A 17,703-nucleotide genomic window follows, 5' to 3' on the forward strand; every position below is an offset into this window, starting at 1 on the left:
GCCAAACCTGGCAAAGGTGACCCAGTTGGATGGATGCTCAGTTCAGGATGCCCAAACGTCGGTCGCATTCGATGCTGTCCCGGAGGGTTTCCTCCATAGGCCTGTAGGTCCACCCTAGCTTCTGCATTCAGTAATCTGGTGAAAAATTCGGCAGTTTTGCAAAGTTTCAAACTGCATAATACCTTCTAAACAGCGTGGATGATGCACTAGTAACGTTTCCATTAAGGAATGATAGAACAATGCTGAAGTTTTAAGAGAAAAAAACTGGGGACAGTTTCATTTTTCACCAACTTAACTCTAGATATTCACGTTTTATGCCTTAATATTCCATCTGTGCAGAGAGTAGAATTAGAAATCACACATCATGCCAGAGAAAAAAAAATGTTTGCTGAGGAAGGGGCTTACTTTTTGGGATAAATATATGTTGGAAATGAGCTCTTTAATATATTTACAATATCAGAGACTCTTATTGGCGATGCATTGCAGAGGTACCGTCCAGATGCCAGCGGGTTTTCGTAAGCCAACAGAAGGGCGTCAGCGACATCACGAACATCCACTAGATTGTTGAATCCATTTTGAACTGTTTCCTGGTCTCCTGCATAAAACCAGCGTCAACTTCCATAGACAGAACACTTTAACTCGTACACGAATATATACACTAAATAAGGGTGCTTGATCTTGGGGGGAAATTGAGGTAAAGACTATGGGAAGTGCTTGATATGCACTATTGCTTTCTGTTGGAAACAAGCAACAGGGACATAAATTAGTATGATTTTTTCTGCACTCCTGCTCAAATAGAAAATCTTTATGCTCAGTAATGGTATTGTTATTATGGACTGGTTTTCTTTTGTCCCCATCCTAGGATGCCAATAAATCTTGAAAATCTGTAGATGAAAAAAGGACATCTTTGCATTTAGTTGAAACTTGAAAGGCAATGCTACTACATTGCATTTCCAAAAGGAAAGGAAAATGTGAACTTAGCCATACTACTCAATGCAAAAAAAGAAAAAGAAAAAGACTTGACTGGTAATAAATTAAATGCTCTCCACCTTTTTTTTTGAATGGTCACCCGGGGGTATCCCCACCTGAATTGTATTCAAAAGGTGTGGTAGACCACCGATCAAAGGCCTCATTTTTAGGGAAAATGAGACAAAACCCACATTGCTCGGTTAATTTGGGAAAACCAGGCTAAAACCTCAACAACCACCTAGCTAAACTAGGTCTAAACCAACTCCAAAGCCCAAGCACATGGGTAAATTTATGGCATAACCACAAATAGGAAAAACACGCACACCCTAGCATAAGGGTGGAAATGTGGCACAACCACGGATAGCAATAAAGCTATTGCCGGCCTTAGAAAGCTAGGGTAGTCGCTTGCGCCGTCTTCCGACGATGTACCGCACCACCACGGTCCGCTGCAAGCGAAGTCGTTTCACGAAGTTGTAGCTGCAAGCGCCGTCCATTGACGCTGCCCCACGCCGCACTTAGTTGCCATCGTGGTTTGCTGCAAGAAGCCAGCCGACAACGACGAGACAACCCCTAGCAGCCCATCCTGAGTTGGTTTTCAAGCAGCGACGCCTCCGAGGGCGGGGGCGGGGGGGGGGGGGGGGGGACGCCGCCGCCGATCGCCACGAGCCACGGCCGCAAGCTGCAACGGAACAGGTTCTCCAACTACGACGCTTCCAAGGAAGGAACGACACCGAGGGCGCCGCCGCCGCCCGTTTGAGCAAACTCAGGCAAGGTTTTCACCGAGAGAGACCTGTCAGAGAGAGGAGGGCACCTCGACAACGCCCCCAATGGGGAACACGGCGTCCACTAAACGTCGTCGCTGCCGGCCCGGCCAGAGGCCGAGCAAGACTTTCATCTGGCGAATCCCTCATCCCACAGTCGCCGCAGCTCCATGCGCCCTCTGCCGCCGTCTCCGCTGCCGCCAACTCCACGAGCCGCTGCTGCAACCGCAGTAGAGGTGGCCGCCGGCCACCATGGCCCCCGCCCGCGCGCCCACGACGGACACCCCTGCGTGGGTGATGCCGCCGCCGCCACCGCACACGGCGTCGGGGGCCCCACAACATGCCTCTGGGCCCGGGGCCGCCGGATCCGGCCGCCGGCGACCACGCGCAACCGGCCACGCGCCGCGACGGACGCTCCCGTGGTGGAAACCGTCGCCGCCGCCGCCGCTCCGTGTTGTTGGGTACCATGATTAAGGGCACCATAACCAAGGGACTAAATCACCCTTAAAATGCAAAACACGGCCCACGAAGGCCTACAGTCCCCTTCCAATCCAAAGGAAAGGAAAGGACTCAAAGAAGTCCAATTCATGGCCCAACCGAGCCCCCTCGAATCCGCGGGGCAATCTCCGCCTCGCTCGAGGGCCTCCCGCCGAGACCTTCGACAAACGCCCCGCGTCTCCGCCCCGATCGAGGGTAGTGAGCCTACCCTCGAGAGAGCGGACTGACTCCAACCACTCCTCCGCAGCATCCGGGTCAGACGGCGTCAGGCAGCCACTCCGCGCAGTGGCTGTGACCGGAGACCCGTCCGCCAAATCCGGTCACTGCTCCGCCATTCCGGACGCTGTGGCGACACTGTGGGAACCTACGATGCAGTGCAAGATGTGCTCGGCACTGCTCCAGCTACTGTGCTGCCAACTCCCCATACCTTCTTCATACTTTTCCCTCCGCGGAACCCTCGAACGGCATGGGCACGACCCTCGGAAGCGGCTCCGACCTTGACCAGGACAAGACCCTGGCCTGCAGGACCCTCGGAACGTCGCCACGCCACGCCTAGAGGACGGTACCCCCTACAGCAACCACCACGCCGCCCGCTGGAGCTACAAGGATGCCGGCGCGATCTCCGCAAGGCCAAGGATGACGCCTAGGATGACTGCCACGCCAGGCGCCATACCCCGCAGTATACTTTCTACAGTGCTCGACCACTGCACCCCTACGATTCGGGGAGAAGATGACGACTTCTCCTTTCTCCCGTACATATACACCGCCCCTCCTTGTGTCTATAAAAGGGGGAGGCGGGCTCTATCTTATGGACGTTCATCTGGCGGAACACAACACTCAGCACAACTCACAGAGCACATACACTCTTCTGAGCCCCGATATTGGCACTCGCCTCAATCAACTCCTCCTCTAGCAGAGACCTGGGAGCTTCCCTCCCTCTCTCGCCTCGCTTGTACCCCCTACTACAGGCACCCCCGGTGCAAGATAGTATAGTGCTCTCACACACCCCTTTGCTGGACGTACGGCCCCGTGGCCGGAACCAGGATAAACTCATGCGTGACTGTGTTGCCTCCTGCATCAACCATCTGGGACGAGGAACACGCAGCATCGTCACTAGTTGGGTCCGGACCACCGGGTCAGGACACCGACAGTTGGCGCGCCAGGTAGGGGCGTTGCGTGACATTTCTCTTTTGTTCCCATTTGATCTCCAGGGATGGCGAGCAGATCCAGCCCATTTACCTTGGGCGCCTAGGATCCGCTCCCAGCGGGATACAAGATTTGGTTCGGGAGTCTTGAGTTCAGGGCAACCGGCAACGGTTACCTCATGGAGTTCCTCTCGCCCAGACGCAACCCCGACGCTCCGACTTCACCAGCCCGGCGCAACAGGCGCTCGGGCCAGCGCTCGCGACAAGCGCGCATGGAGCGGCGCAGGGCGGCACGCCTCAGCTCCCCCACGTGGGTTGAGGTTGGAATGTCGCAGCTCAGCATCGCGGCCGACGGAGCCGCCACTTCGTCATCACGTGCTCCGGCGCCATCTGCGCCGGCACCACCATCGACTGCAGCCCCAGTGCCTCGCAGGGAGGGCGCGACTGCTCCGTCGCCCTTTCCCTTCGGGATGCGCAACGCTGCCACCTATGCCTCTTCATCCAGCACCAACTTCACCAAGTACGAGGATCTGCCGGGTCATCACCTCCTCTCGATCCGCAACCTCATCGTGTCATCTCCTGACGACTCCTACCCCGAGACGGTGGGCTCGATCGCCGACGACATCAACTTCTTCATTGACAACTTCACAGCCGAAGAGGCCGAGGACTACTCCGGGGTCCGAGACCTCGATGCTTTCCGATCGTTCCAGCTCGCGGCGGTTTACTGCCTCACCTGTTCCGAGGACTCCAGTGAGGGGGATTACGATCCCACTCGGGAGTGCATCATGGTCGAGCTCGTGGATGGACAGGTCGACGACGCTCCGGACGATGACGGGAACGGCGGGGCAGACGCGCAGGCAAACCAAGTGGTGGTGCCTGTAGCGAACCCTTCTTCTTCGTTAAGCTCGGCGGCGCGGCAGGCATAGCTGGCGCAACTCAAGGAGCTTCAAGCCAGGCTCGACGAGCAGCGCCGGCAGACACAGGAGCTGTGCACTGCGCTCGAGCAGCAACGTATCGCACGTGGCGCGCAGGCCCGGGCGGCGGGGTGCATCGCCTAGGAACGGATCCTAGCCGACAACGTCGACAGACCACCGGAACTGAAGACGGCCAGCGAGAAACTCGTCGCTGCGGCCTACCTACTCCAAGCCATGCCCGAGCCATCTACGACTTCGGGTCGCAACCTGCGCCACGAGGCATAGGTGCTCATCGAGCAGGCTGCTGTGCAGCAGGCCGAGAGCTCTACGTCTCGCATGCGCTTGATAGTCCAGAAGGCCGGAGGTGCAGCACACCAGGGCCGTGAGGCCTCGGTGCACTCTCCCCCGGAAGGAAAGGGCAAGGCAGCCGCAGCGGACAGTACGAAGGCACCCTCGGTTCATGACTGCATTGGAAGGACTCCCGCAAGGGAGAGACTCCACAACACGCGCGGACACGCCGGCGATGGCGACGCCCACAACATCATCAATGGCAGGAAGTACACCCCTCGACGGGGTGGTCGCTTCGACCCCGAGCACAACAGGGGCGAGTCACCGGAGCCTCCGGGCAACCATGTGTGCAGCCAGGAGATTCGTACCGCTCCCTTTCCCCCGCACTTTCGACAGCCAACCACCCTTGTCAAGTACTCGGGCGAGACCGATCCCGCGGTCTGGCTCAACGACTACCGCCTAGCATGCCAGCTGGGCGGTGTGACGGACGACGCGGTCATCATCCGCAACCTCCCCCCTTCACCTCGCTGACGCCACACGAACGTGGCTCGAGCACTTGCCCACGGACCAGATCCACGACTGGGCCAACCTAGTCAAGATCTTCGTGGGCAACTTCCAGGGCACTTACGTGCGCCCTGGAAACTCCTGGGACCTCAAAGAGTGTCGGCAGAAAGCCAATGAGTCCCTGCGTGACTACGTGCGGCGCTTCTCCAAGCAATGCACCGAGCTCCCCAGCGTCACCCACGTCGAGGTCATCAACGCCTTCCTCGAAGGCACGACGTGCAGGAACCTGGTGCACGAGCTTGCGCGAAGCCATCCCGCCAGTACCAACAAGCTGTTCGATGCCGCCACCAACTACGCCGCCGGTGAGGAGGCAGTTGGTGCCATCTTTGACAGCAAGGCGAACAAGCGCAAGGAAGATCCGCCCGTAGAGGGCAGCAGCACCAAGACCAACGCCCCCGCCAAGAAGCAAAAGTGGGGGAAGAAAGGAAAGAAGCTGGTCCCACCGAACCAGCACGGACCGGGACAGGCGGAGGACTCCGACGAGGCCTTCGTCGCTGCCCCGGACTGCAAAGGACCTCGAGGCCCCCCTCGAGGCGGTTGCGGCCTGTTCGACGATATGCTTAAGAAGCCGTGCCCTTACCAGAAGGGCTCGGTCAACCACACCCTCGAGCAGTGCGAGATGCTCTGGAAGTACTACAACTGCGTCATGCATTGCGACGAGGACAAGAAGAAAGATGCTGGCGACAAAGGTGGAGACGACGAGTTCCCCCGGTGGAAAACGCCTTCTTCATCTTCGGAGGGCCGACGACGAACATGACCTCTCGGCAGCGCAAGCGTGAGCGCCGAGAAGTCTTCTCCGTCACCAAGGCCACGCCATCCTACCTCGACTGGTCAGAGGACACCATTTCCTTCGGCCGCGAGGACCACCCCGACTATGTCCCACACCCGGGACAGTACCCGCTTGTTATCGACCCCATCATCGGCAACACTCGCTACTCCAAGGTGCTCATGGATGGAGGCAGCATCCTCAATATCATGTACGCCCACACCTTGGAGCTCATGGGGATTGGATTGGACAAGCTCCGCCCCAGCAAGTCGCCATTTCATGGCGTTGCGCCGGGGAAGCGAGTCCAACCCCTCGGCCAGAGCGACCTACCCGTCTGCTTCGGCACGGCAGCCAACATCCACAAGAAAGTGCTCACCTTTGAGGAGGTGGGGTTTCGGGGAGCCTACCACGCCATCCTTGGCCGTCCCTGCTACGCCAAGTTCATGGCCATCCCCAACTACACCTACCTCAAGTTGAAGATGCCGGGTCCAAAGGGTGTCATCACCGTCGGCTCCTTGTTCGAGCACGCCTACGAGTGCAACGTCGAGTGCGTCGAGCACGCAGAGGCTCAAGCGGAGGACGAGGCCCTCGCAGCCACCCTTGACAAGATGGCAAGCGAGACCTTGGACTCTACGCACCGGCACGTGGGCAGCTTCGAACCCGCCGAGTGTATCAAGAAGGTGCCCCTCAACCCGAATCACCCCGACGACAAGGCGTTGCAGGTCATCGCCACCCTTGACAGCAAATAAGAAGTGGTGCTCGTCGACTTTCTCCGCGCCAATGCAGACATCTTTGCGTGGAGCCCCTCGGACATGCCTGGCATACTGAGGGAAGTCGCCGAGCACTCCCTTGACATCCGACCCAACTCCAAGCCGGTGAAGCAGCGCTTGCGATGCTTCGACGAGCTCAAGCGCCGGGCGATCGGCGAGGAGCTGCAGAAACTTTTGGTGGTCGGATTCATTAAGGAGGTATTCCATCCCGAGTGGCTAGCTAATCCTGTATTAGTGAAGAAAAAGAATGGAAGTTGGAGGATGTGCGTAGACTACACTAGTTTAAATAAAGCATGTCCGAAGGTTCCCTTTCCTTTTCCGTGTATTGATCAAATCATTGATTCAACTGTAGGATGCGAACTTTTATCCTTTCTTGATGCTTATTCTGGTTACTACCAAATCAAGATGAAAGAGTCCGACCAGCTCGCGACCTCTTTTATCACACCATTCGGCATGTACTGCTATGTCACGATGCCTTTTGGCCTCAGAAACACCGGAGCTACATACCAACGGTGTATGCTTCACGTATTCGGGGACCATATCAGGTGGAACGTGGAGGCATATGTCTATGACATCGTTGTAAAATCCAAGAAGGCGGACAACCTGGTCGCTGATCTCAGGATCGCGTTCGATTGCCTAAGGGCCAAAGGGGTAAAACTCAACCCGGAAAAATGCATTTTCGGGGTACCTCAAGGCAAGCTCTTAGGTTTCATTGTCTCCCAGCGGGGCATCGAGCCCAACCCTGAAAAAGTCGAGGCCATCACATGGATGGGACCGATCCAAGACTTGAAGGGGGGTACAGAGGGTCATGGGCTGTCTCGCAGCTCTCAGCTGTTTCGTCTCAAGCCTCGACGAAAAAGGCTTGCCTCTGTACCAACTCCTTAGGAAAACTGAGCGCTTCACGTGGACCCCCAAGGCTCAAGAAGCCCTCGGCAGGTTGAAGGCATCGCTCACTCATGCCCCCATTCTCACACCACCCATAGACGGCGAGCCCCTCTACCTGTGCATAGCCGCGACGACTCAAGTGGTCAGCGCGGTGATCGTTGTCGAAAGACAAGAGGAGGGCCACGCTCTGCCTGTCCAACGACCGGTGTACTACATCAGCGAAGTGTTGTCCGAAACCAAGACACGCTATCCGCAGATCCAGAAGCTGCTATACGCGGTGGTCTTGGCCTGGTGCAAGCTGCGCCACTACTTCGAGGCCCATCCCGTCACCGTGGTCTCGTCTTTCCCTCTGAGAGAGATAGTCCGTAACAGGGAAGCCGAGGGTAGAATTGCCAAGTGGTCTGTGGAGCTGATGGGAGAAACTCTCACCTACGCACCTCGCAAGGCGATCAAGTCCCAAATCTTGGCCGACTTCGTCGCTGAGTGGACGGACACTCAGCTGCTCCCACCACAAATCCAAGCTGAAAGCTGGACCATGTACTTCGACGGGTCGGTGATGAAAACCGGCGCCGGCGCCGACCTCCTCTTCATCTCACCCCTCGGAGAGCACATTCGCTACGTAATTCGCCTACACTTCCCTGCGTCCAACAACATGGCGGAGAACGAGGCCCTCCTCAGTGGCCTCCGCATCGCCATCGAGCTCGGCGTCAAGTGCCTCGACGTACGCAGTGACTCTCAGCTTGTCATCGACCAAGTGATGAAGGAGTCTAGCTGTCACGACCCGAAGATGGAGGCATACTGCAACGCAGTACGCCGCCTCGAAGACAAGTTCGACGGCCTAGAACTCAACCACGTCCCGCGCAAGTACAACGAGGATGCCGACGAATTAGCCAAGATCGCGTCAGGGCAGACCACAGTCCCCCTGAACATCTTTGCTCGCGACATCGCCAAGCCCTCCGTCGATTTCAAGGATCCGGCGAAACCGGGCCCCTTGAACACTGAGCCCCCCGGCGGGAACCCCTCGGCGAACGAGGCCGAGCCCATGGAGACCGAAACTGAGGCACCCTCGGAGGACGAGGGCGAGGCAATGCAGATCGACGAGGCTCCACTTTCGCAAGACTGACGCGACCAGTACCTCGACTGGATCAATCGAGGGGTGCTACCCACGGACCGCGCACAGGCGTGACGCATCACTAGGCGAGCCAAGTCTTTCGTCGTGATCGACAGAGAGCTGTACAAGCGTAGCCCCTCGGGGGTCCTGCAGCGATGCATCCCTATCCCCGAGGGTAGGGAACTGCTTCGAGACATCCATGCCGGAGTATGTGTCCATCACACAGCGCCACGCACCCTCGTGGGCAACGCGTTTCGACAGGGCTTCTACTGGCCCACTGCGGTCACCGACGCCACTGACGTTGTGCGGACCTGCGAGGGTTTCCAGTTCTACGCCCGGAAGACACACCTCCCGGCCCACGCTCTGCAGACCATCCCCATCACGTGGCCGTTCGCCATGTGGGGATCCAACCTTGTCTGCCCGCTGTAGAAGGCGCCCGGGGGCTACACCCACTTGTTGATGGCAATCGACAAGTTCTCCAAGTGGATCGAGGCTCGGCCCATCGGCAAGATCAAGTCCAAACAAGCCGTGCTATTTTTTACTGACATTGTCTTCAGGTTTGGGGTCCCGAATTCGATCATCACCGACAATGGCACCCAGTTCACGGGCAAGAAATTCTTGGCGCTCTGCGACGGCTACCACATACGCTTGGACTGGTCGGCTGTGGCGCACCCACAGACGAATGGGCAAGTGGAACGTGCCAATGGCATGATCCTTCAAGGCCTGAAGCCAAGGATTTTCAACAAGCTGAACAAGTTTGGCCGGAGGTGGCTCACAGAGCTACCCTCGGTTATCTGGAGCCTGAGGACGACCCCAAGCAGAGCCACGGGCTTTACCCCGTTCTTCCTCGTCTATGTCGCCAAGGCTATGCTCCCCACAGACTTGGAGTACGGGTCACCGAGGCTCAAGGCCTACCAAGAGCAGCAGAACCACCAAGCCCGTGAGGACTCGCTGGACCAAGTGGACGAGACTCGAGACGTGGCGCTCCTTCACTCAGCACGATATCAGCAGTCCCTGCGAAGATACCAAGCGCAGAGAGTTCGACGACGAGACCTCAACAAGGGCGACATGGTGCTGAGGCTTCGACAGAACAATAGGGGACGCCAGAAGCTTTCACCACCGTGGGAAGGCCCATATATCATCGCTGAGGTGCTCAAGCCCGTCACGTACAAGCTGGCGAACGAAAACGGTGAAGTCTTCACTAACGCTTGGAACATACAGCAGCTACGTCGCTTCTATCCTTAGAATTCCAAGCAATTTGTGCATCATTTGTACTCGTATTCAAGATTCCCGAAGCGATAAAGGAGTATGCTTTACTTATTTATCTTTGAGAACTCTCCGAACCCTCGGGGGCTCGGACGCGCACGAATACTGAGGTACGCTTGGCTTTACCCTCGACAAAGCCAAGCCTCCCTCGGGGGCTACTACGGGGGGAACCCCCGAACGTCCCCGAAAATCGCCAATGATTTTTCGAAAAATTTCCGTATCTAAGTTTCTCGTATACTTAGAAAGGGCCGACGCAAGGCACAAATGACTAGGAAACGGGATCGGCCATGCCGCGGGACCGCCTACGCCTCTGGGATACGGCATCCCTACTCACCTCCCTACGTCCAGGTCGCTTGTGAATGCAATCATCCTCGCTGAGGCCTATCTAAAACGCATACGAGAACACGGAAATAAAGTAGAGAAACAAAGGCTCGAACGCACAAGGCCTCGATGGGCCACACCGTCAATATACAATAATGAATTACTTAATCCAGAAGTAGAATTATGACAAAGTACTAACTTATTACACGGGCTCTGAGGCCCAGACTTCCTACCGGTTATCATCCCCCCTTGCGGGTCTTCAACGGCATCGAATTCAGCTATGGGGGGATGTCAGCTTCAAGCTTCCCGACCAGGACGGTGGCGAACCCCTCGACGGTGGCATCGTTCATGATGGCCGACGCGGTGTCCGGGCTGACATCGGTAGGGACGACATACCCCGATGACACCCTCTGGAGGTCCATAATGTAGTGCGTCGAGGCCACGGTGAGGGCTCGCAGGACACCGAGGCAGAAAGTACTCTTGGTGTGCTTGGCGATCCGGCCACCTAGCGTTCGCAGGTGGCTGACCACCGAGCTACCAGACACGGCACCGTCCCCCTCGAGTTCCTGGCACACGCTCACAGCGGTCCGCTCTAGTTCAGCGTATTCAACCTGCGCCGCCATGAGTGCGGTGTTGACAGCCTCCTTCTCCGCAGTCTCGTCCGCCACTTTCTGCCTCAGCTCTGATCAAAGGAACCAATATAAGTTGCGATAAACTCAGATCAAACGACAATGAAATTTCGAACGCTCACCCGCGATATTTTTCTGCGCCTCTTCCTGCTGGACCCGGGCGGCCTCCTCGAGCGAGGACAAGGAGTCCTCCTTCTCCTTGAGGGTGGCCTCCGCGTTCCGGACGGCCACGTCCTTTTCCTCGAGGGCTCTGCCCTTCTCCTCGAGGGTCCCGGTCAGCGTAGCAACGGCCGCCTTCTCGCGCTGGAGCTCGGCCTCCTTGCCTTGGAGCTCGGCCTCCTTGCGCTGGAGCTCGGCCTCCTTCTGCTCGAGCACCGTCCTAACACGCTGCAGCTCGGCAGTCTGTGCCTCAGCTTCCTGAGCCTTCTGCTCCGCCGCGGCCCTCTGGATGTCGCGCTCGCCAGTGGTCCGCGCCAGCTCCTCCTCTAGCACCCGCTGGCGCGCCCCCAGGTCTGTCATCTTGGTGTTGGCGTTGATGTTCCGGAGCACCAAGTCGGTGTTGTGCTGCCCGAGCCAGTGCATCTGAGAGTACAGCCAGGTCAGCTCGGTGCTCTTTTTGCGTGAAATATCCCTCAGTCGCTGCAAATAGAAGAGCGTGAGTGAAATGCACAAAATCAAGACCAAATGCGAACGATTCCCGGGAGAGAGCCACCTACCTGACTGATCTGGAGGTCCGTCGTCCGGTGAAGCCCTAGGGCGCGGTCGAGGTGGTCCTGGATCTGAGAGCCGACCTCGAACTGCACTTTCCAGACCGGTTCCTCCTCCTGCTCACTGCGGAGAAATTCCAAGGGGACCCCGGACTGGATGATCGCCCCATGACGGGGGCCCTCGGACGTCCCTGCGCCGAGTACCTCCTCGGAGGCCGACCCGAATTCGGCGATCTTGTCGGCGGCGCTGTCCGCCGCAATGGTGTTGACCTCTCCCGAGCCCTCATACTCCTTGCTTCTCTGCGGCAGCTCCACAAATGGCACCACGTTCTCTGGCGCCGTTTGCGCCGTCGCCGCTACAACAACACCCTCGTCCCCGGCCCTTGCAGGCTCCGGGACGCAGGTTTCCTCCACTGTCGGCGTCCTTAGCGCCGACTCCTCCTCCGTTACACCCTCAACCCCAGCCCACAGGGGGCTCGGGGCGGGGGTCTCCTCCTCTCTTCGGCTAGCGGGGCACTCCAGTGCTGTAACACCCTAATTTAAATTTCAGCATTTAATGATAAATTTAATTGGTTTTCTAAGGTTTATTGTGTTAGTCTTGCATTTAATCTAAATTTTTGTTCCTTAAGTAATTAAAATTTTATCATAGGTTTAATTTTTGTGTTGCATTCATGCTGGTGCATAGTTTTAATTGTTTGAGTGTGGTTTGAATTCAAATTTTTATTTTGAATTCAAACTTTGTTTGAAATAGAAATAGGAAATAGAGTTAAAATTGGAAAAGGAAAACCAACCCAACAACCCAAACCCAGTCCAACAACCCTGGCCCAACCCAGCACCCCAACCCGGCCGGCCCACCCAGGCCCAGCTAGCTATCCCCCTCAGCCCAGCGCTATCTCCCGCACGCCCGCGCAGCCCGCCAGCCTCCCCGGCCTGCCCCGCGCCACGCGGCCCGCTCCAACCCCGCAGCGCACAGACCCAGCCCACCTGCCAGCACCTCAGCCCACGCGGAGCGCTCAGCCGCTCGCTCGCGACCGCGTCTCCCTCCCCCACTGCGCGCCTGACCCCACCAGCCAGCGCCCGGCCTGCCCCGCCCGCGCGACGCGCGACCCGCTGACGGTCCGGGCCCAGCTGCCAGCATCGCCTTCTTTCCCCCCCCGCGACCTCTGCTCCACGCAACGGCCGCGACAGTTCCGCCGCGATCCCCGCCGCGTATCGGCCGGGCACGCTCGCCCAAGATGCCCGGGACCTCTTTTAAATGGCCCCGCAGCCCCTGCGCCTCCTCATTCCACCCCGCCGCCACCCCAAAACCCTAAGCCGCGCCGCCCGGGTTCCCGGAGTCGGAGCAGAGCCCCCACGCCGCCGGTAAGCACCTCCACCACCGCATTTTCCTCGCCGCCGGTGACCCCGGAGCCCCCCTGACCCCCGTATCCTTCCCGCAGGACCGCCTTGGGTCGAGCCGTGCCATCCAGTACCCGGAGACGCCCAGCAGCGGCCGGACCCCGAGCTCCGCCGGTGCGTCGCCACCGGACATCGCCGTCGCGCCTCCGACACGCCATCTTCGCTCGATTCGGACCTAGGTGAGACCCACCTCGACCTACCCTTCCTTTTGCACCCGATATCGTGGCCAGAGGGTCACTTCCGGGGCCGGAACATCCACACCGGCGCTCCACCGCCGCCGCGCCATGGCTGAACCGCCGCTCTGCTATGCCGTAGCCCGAGCTAGGCCTCAGTGTAGTTTAGCCGTGCCTAGTAGATGCTCCCAGTGCCGAAAACCCGAGCCAAATGGGGCCGGAACTGCGCTAACGCGGTACGCCGGCGAACCCAAGCCGCCGGTCACCGCCGGCCATCCTCTCCGGCCGATGCAGCCCTTTCTTGAGCCCACCAGTGGATCACGCGCCCCGCGTAGACCCTCCCAGGCCAAACCGCATGCCAAACCGAGCCCTGGAGTGCCAGGCGGGCGAACTCCGGCAAGCTCCTAAACCGCGCCGCCGCGGAAAGTGGTCGCCGGCGTTGAGCGCCGCCACCCCCGCGCGAGAGCCACCTAGATCCGTTCGATCCAAAACCAACGCCCAGGATTAGATCGTTGTTTGGTTAGATCTGAGCCGCGGGATCGTGATCCAACGGATCAGATCCGTGCGTACCCCTTCGGCCTGGCTCTTTTTCTAAAGAGACCCTCATCTTTTGCCAAATCAACCCGCAGTCCAGGCTTATTCAAAAATATTTATAGTTAGGCCCATATTTTAACGTTTTAGCCCCTGAGTTTTACCAGAATTGAACCCGCCGTCCACCCTTGGCAGTTTTACGCGTTAGACCCTAGAACTAATGGTTAATTACATTTTAGCCCTCAGTTTTAGCAGAAAACCCCCTGGAACTTAGTTTTTATTGCAGATAAGCCCCTAGAACTTGTTTTTAGCCTAGAATATGCGTTTTAGCTCCGTTTTAGGCGTTCTTTATGTTCACGCGATCGTTGTAACGCGTAGAATAGCTTTAGACTAGTTTAGTGTGCTGTTTTTATGTATTGATGTATTGTTTCTTAGTTTTTGTTAGTGTTTGCTTGTATGCTTATTATTGTGCATTGTTTTGGCCATGTGTTCGTGAGTAGACGCTGATCCATCTGAGGAGCCCCAGTACCAGTACCCGGAACAGCCGTCTTCCGAGCACTTTGAGCAGCAGCAGGAGCAATACGAGGAAGGCAAGTATAACATGAACAACCTATCACGTTTAAATACATTTTCATACTGCATTTTAATACTGTATGCCTATAAGGATTTCCTAGCCACTTTATATCCTTTATATATACCTTTGGGTTGCATTTTGGTTAGTTGTGCTAGGTTGCTGCGCTACATCATTTTCTGGTCCTTTTTAATTAAATTGATTAATGGTTTACTTGAATTTAATTCTGAGAGTGGCACTCCTGTGTGGCTTGAGTGGCTCACTTCTCGTTAAAATTGGTTTTGTTAGAAACATGGTTTAGGGGGCCAACACGGTGCTTAGTGCTTGGTTGGCCACTCTCCATAAGGACCGGTTCATAGAGCGACAACCTGGGACAACAGCGCTACCACAAGACTGGAATGGGACGGTCTTGGCTTACTAATTAGGCCATTTTGGTTCGGGAGTAACTTACCAACGGGGCATGGGGGGTGGTGAGCTTCAATGGTGGCCAGGCTACGAGGCTGGTCTGTGTGTCTTGTACCCCCTCGAGGTGGTTACCATCGTTGCGGAGCCTGATTCCTTAGCGGTTACACCTTACCAACGTGTCCTTTGTAACGGCCTCGTAGTGAGTTTGCTAGTCATCTCACCTAAGGAAGTGTGATGAACAACTGGCGTAGCTCACGGCTTGTGGGTAAAGATGTGCAACCTCTGCAGAGTGTAAAACTGGTATACTAGCCGTGCTCATGGTTATGAGCGGCCCAGATCCTCCTTTTGATTAGTGGGGTTGTCTCCTTCCGACGAGGGAGGTGCCTCTCGGGGTTACCTTGGTGGTTTTGGTATGGTTCTCAGTAATTACATAATTAATTCTGATTAATTACTATGAAACTGGGTTAAAGGTAACTCATCAACTTGTAGTAAATAGCTTTAATAAAATTTTTGCCAACATTTAAAAGCTAATGCAGTCGAGTCAGCCAACCTAGAGCCTCATAGTTTGTGTTATACTTGTTGAGTACAAGTTGTGTACTCACTCTTGCCTCTTCTCTACTTTTTTCCTCTTGGCTACGCTACTGCTGCTCAGTTCCTGCCGACGCGAGGGAGTTCGCTCAGCGCTACCAGGACTACGAGGACTTCTAGGCGTTCGTCTCCCAGTCGACGTCCCTGTGGCGCCCTGCTTTAGCTTCGGAGAGTCTTTATCGTATATTGTACTTCGCTTCCGCTGTATCAGACATTCTTGTCATTAATGTAATAAATAACCTTCGTATATGCTTTATTATGTCTTTTTACGTGATATGTGCTATGATATACTGTTCATTCTGTTGTATATACGTGTGACTTGATCCTGGCACGTATATGATTGCTCGGTTTATGTCCTTTTGTAAACCGGGTGTAACAGGTGCGTCCCCACCAGCTCCTCCTCCTGCGACCGGCTGGGCGGCACTATCCGCGTCGCCCCGATCGGCCTCGATTTCAATGTCCAGCCGGGCGGCATCATCCGCACCGCCCCGGCTGGCCCCCTCTCGGCGTTAGCCCGAGCGACCATTACAACGCCGCTCTGGCCGGCGTCGCCCCCACTCTCTGGCGCTCGAGCCAGTTGGGCCTTCTGGGCCCCTCGAGCCATCGCCTCTTGGAGCTTCACGGCCTCCGCCACTATGCCCCGGTCTTGAGGGCCTTGGTCGGCGCAAGCTGGGCCGCATCCCTAGCGATGGCCCCTGAGCTGGGTAATCGAGGAAGAAGTGTTGATGTCAACAGGACTGGAGGGTTGATTAAACGAATGCGAAGGATAAAATTAAGATTACTTGCCCTGACCGGGCGCTCATGCTGCGCTTGCCCGTGCTGCTGCTCCGGGCCCGCGGCACACTGACACCTCCTGATGACTGACCCGAGGGTGCCACCCTCGGGTCGGCCAGGCGCCTCGAGGCTATCTGCGCGGGCGTTCCCGCGCTCGCTGCGGACTCCCCGCCGCGCATCGCAGGCATGGGTGTCCTCTCGCTCGTCGCTGGCGCGGGTGACCTTTGTCTCGCCCCCGGCTCGGACGCCATCTACCCCGTCGCGGGCGCGGATGACCTCCCGCCCGCTGCCGACGCGGGCGGCCTCCGCCCCGCCGTCGGCGTGGGCGACCTATGCTCCGCCCTTGCGGGGGACGGATCCACCAACGACCCCCACGTGAGCCTCTCCTGGCCCAACGTCACCGTCGAGCCGTCGCCGCCGGCCCCTCGATAGATCGGCGGGGAACCCGCGCCCGTCGCCACCTCGTCGTCGTCGGACTCCGTGTTGGGGATTGGACCTTCGAGAACGCGCCCGGAGGTTTATCTCAGACTCAAAAACATCTAACCTATCAACAGGGCCCCCGCATTGGGGAGCAAGAGCGGCCGAAGGATAATTGGCGCCTCTCATGACCTACGGTGAATGAAGGAGCCCACCTTTGGGTTGCCGAAGGTGGCAACGGGTCACTCGGAAGCACGAGCTTGATGGCCAGGACCTGCGATGAATGGAGCTCACCTTCGGGTGGCCGAAGGTGGTGACGGGTCACTCAATAGCACAAGCTTAAAGACCAAGACCTGCGAGAAGTGAAGGATCTCTGTAAGGAAAATGGCCCCTTTTAGGGAAATGGCCTCTCATGCCATGGTTGCCATATTTCCTCATATGTGTTTTGGTGATTTGATGACAACCCAACACTTGGACTAATGTGTGTGTTCTAGTTGATTATATACAGCACTTTAGGTCCAAGGGATGAAAACTTGAAGAAAATAAGTTGAAGAAACCGACGAAGACTCAACGATTAAAGCCATCAAAAGAAAAGCAGAACATTCCTATACATCGGTTATGTAACACCCGGTTTATAAAAGAACATAAACCGAGCAATCATATACGTGCCAGGATCAAGTCACACGTATATACAACAGAATGAACAGTATATCATAGCACATATCACGTAAAAAGATATAATAAAGCGAATACGAATGTTATTTATTACATTAATGACAAAAATGTCTGATACAGCGGAAGCGAAGTACAAAATACGATAAAGCTCTCCGGAGCTGAAGCAGGGCGCCACAGGGACGTCGACTGGGAGGCGAACACCTAGAAGTCCTCGTAGTCCTGGTAGCGCTGGACGAACTCCCTCGTGTCGGCAGGAACTGAGCAGCAGTAGCGTATCCGAGAGGAAAAAGTAGAGAAGAGGCAAGAGTGAGTACACAACTTGTACTCAACAAGTATAACACAAACTATGAGGCTCTAAGGTTGGCTGACTCAACTGCATTAGCTTTTAATCTTGGCAAAATTTTATTAAAACTATTTACTACGAGTTGATGAATTACCATTAACCCAGTTACATAGTCATTAATCAAGTTTAATCATATCACTAATGAGAAACCAAACCAAAACCAAGCCACCAAGGTAACCCCGAGAAGCACCTCCCTCGTCGGAAGGAGATAACTCCACTAATCAAAAGGAGGAT

The 17,703-nt window shown here is 56.4% G+C and overlaps 1 pseudogene; it reads right to left on the reverse strand.

Annotated features, from left to right (window-relative positions):
* Positions 1 to 356: 356 nt before the first annotated feature.
* The window catches only part of LOC120711603, a 64,019-nt pseudogene continuing 46,672 nt past the window's right edge, over positions 357 to 17,703 (reverse strand).

The sequence above is a fragment of the Panicum virgatum genome, chromosome 6K (genome assembly GCF_016808335.1).
Source record: "Panicum virgatum strain AP13 chromosome 6K, P.virgatum_v5, whole genome shotgun sequence".
Taxonomy (NCBI): Eukaryota; Viridiplantae; Streptophyta; class Magnoliopsida; order Poales; family Poaceae; genus Panicum; species Panicum virgatum.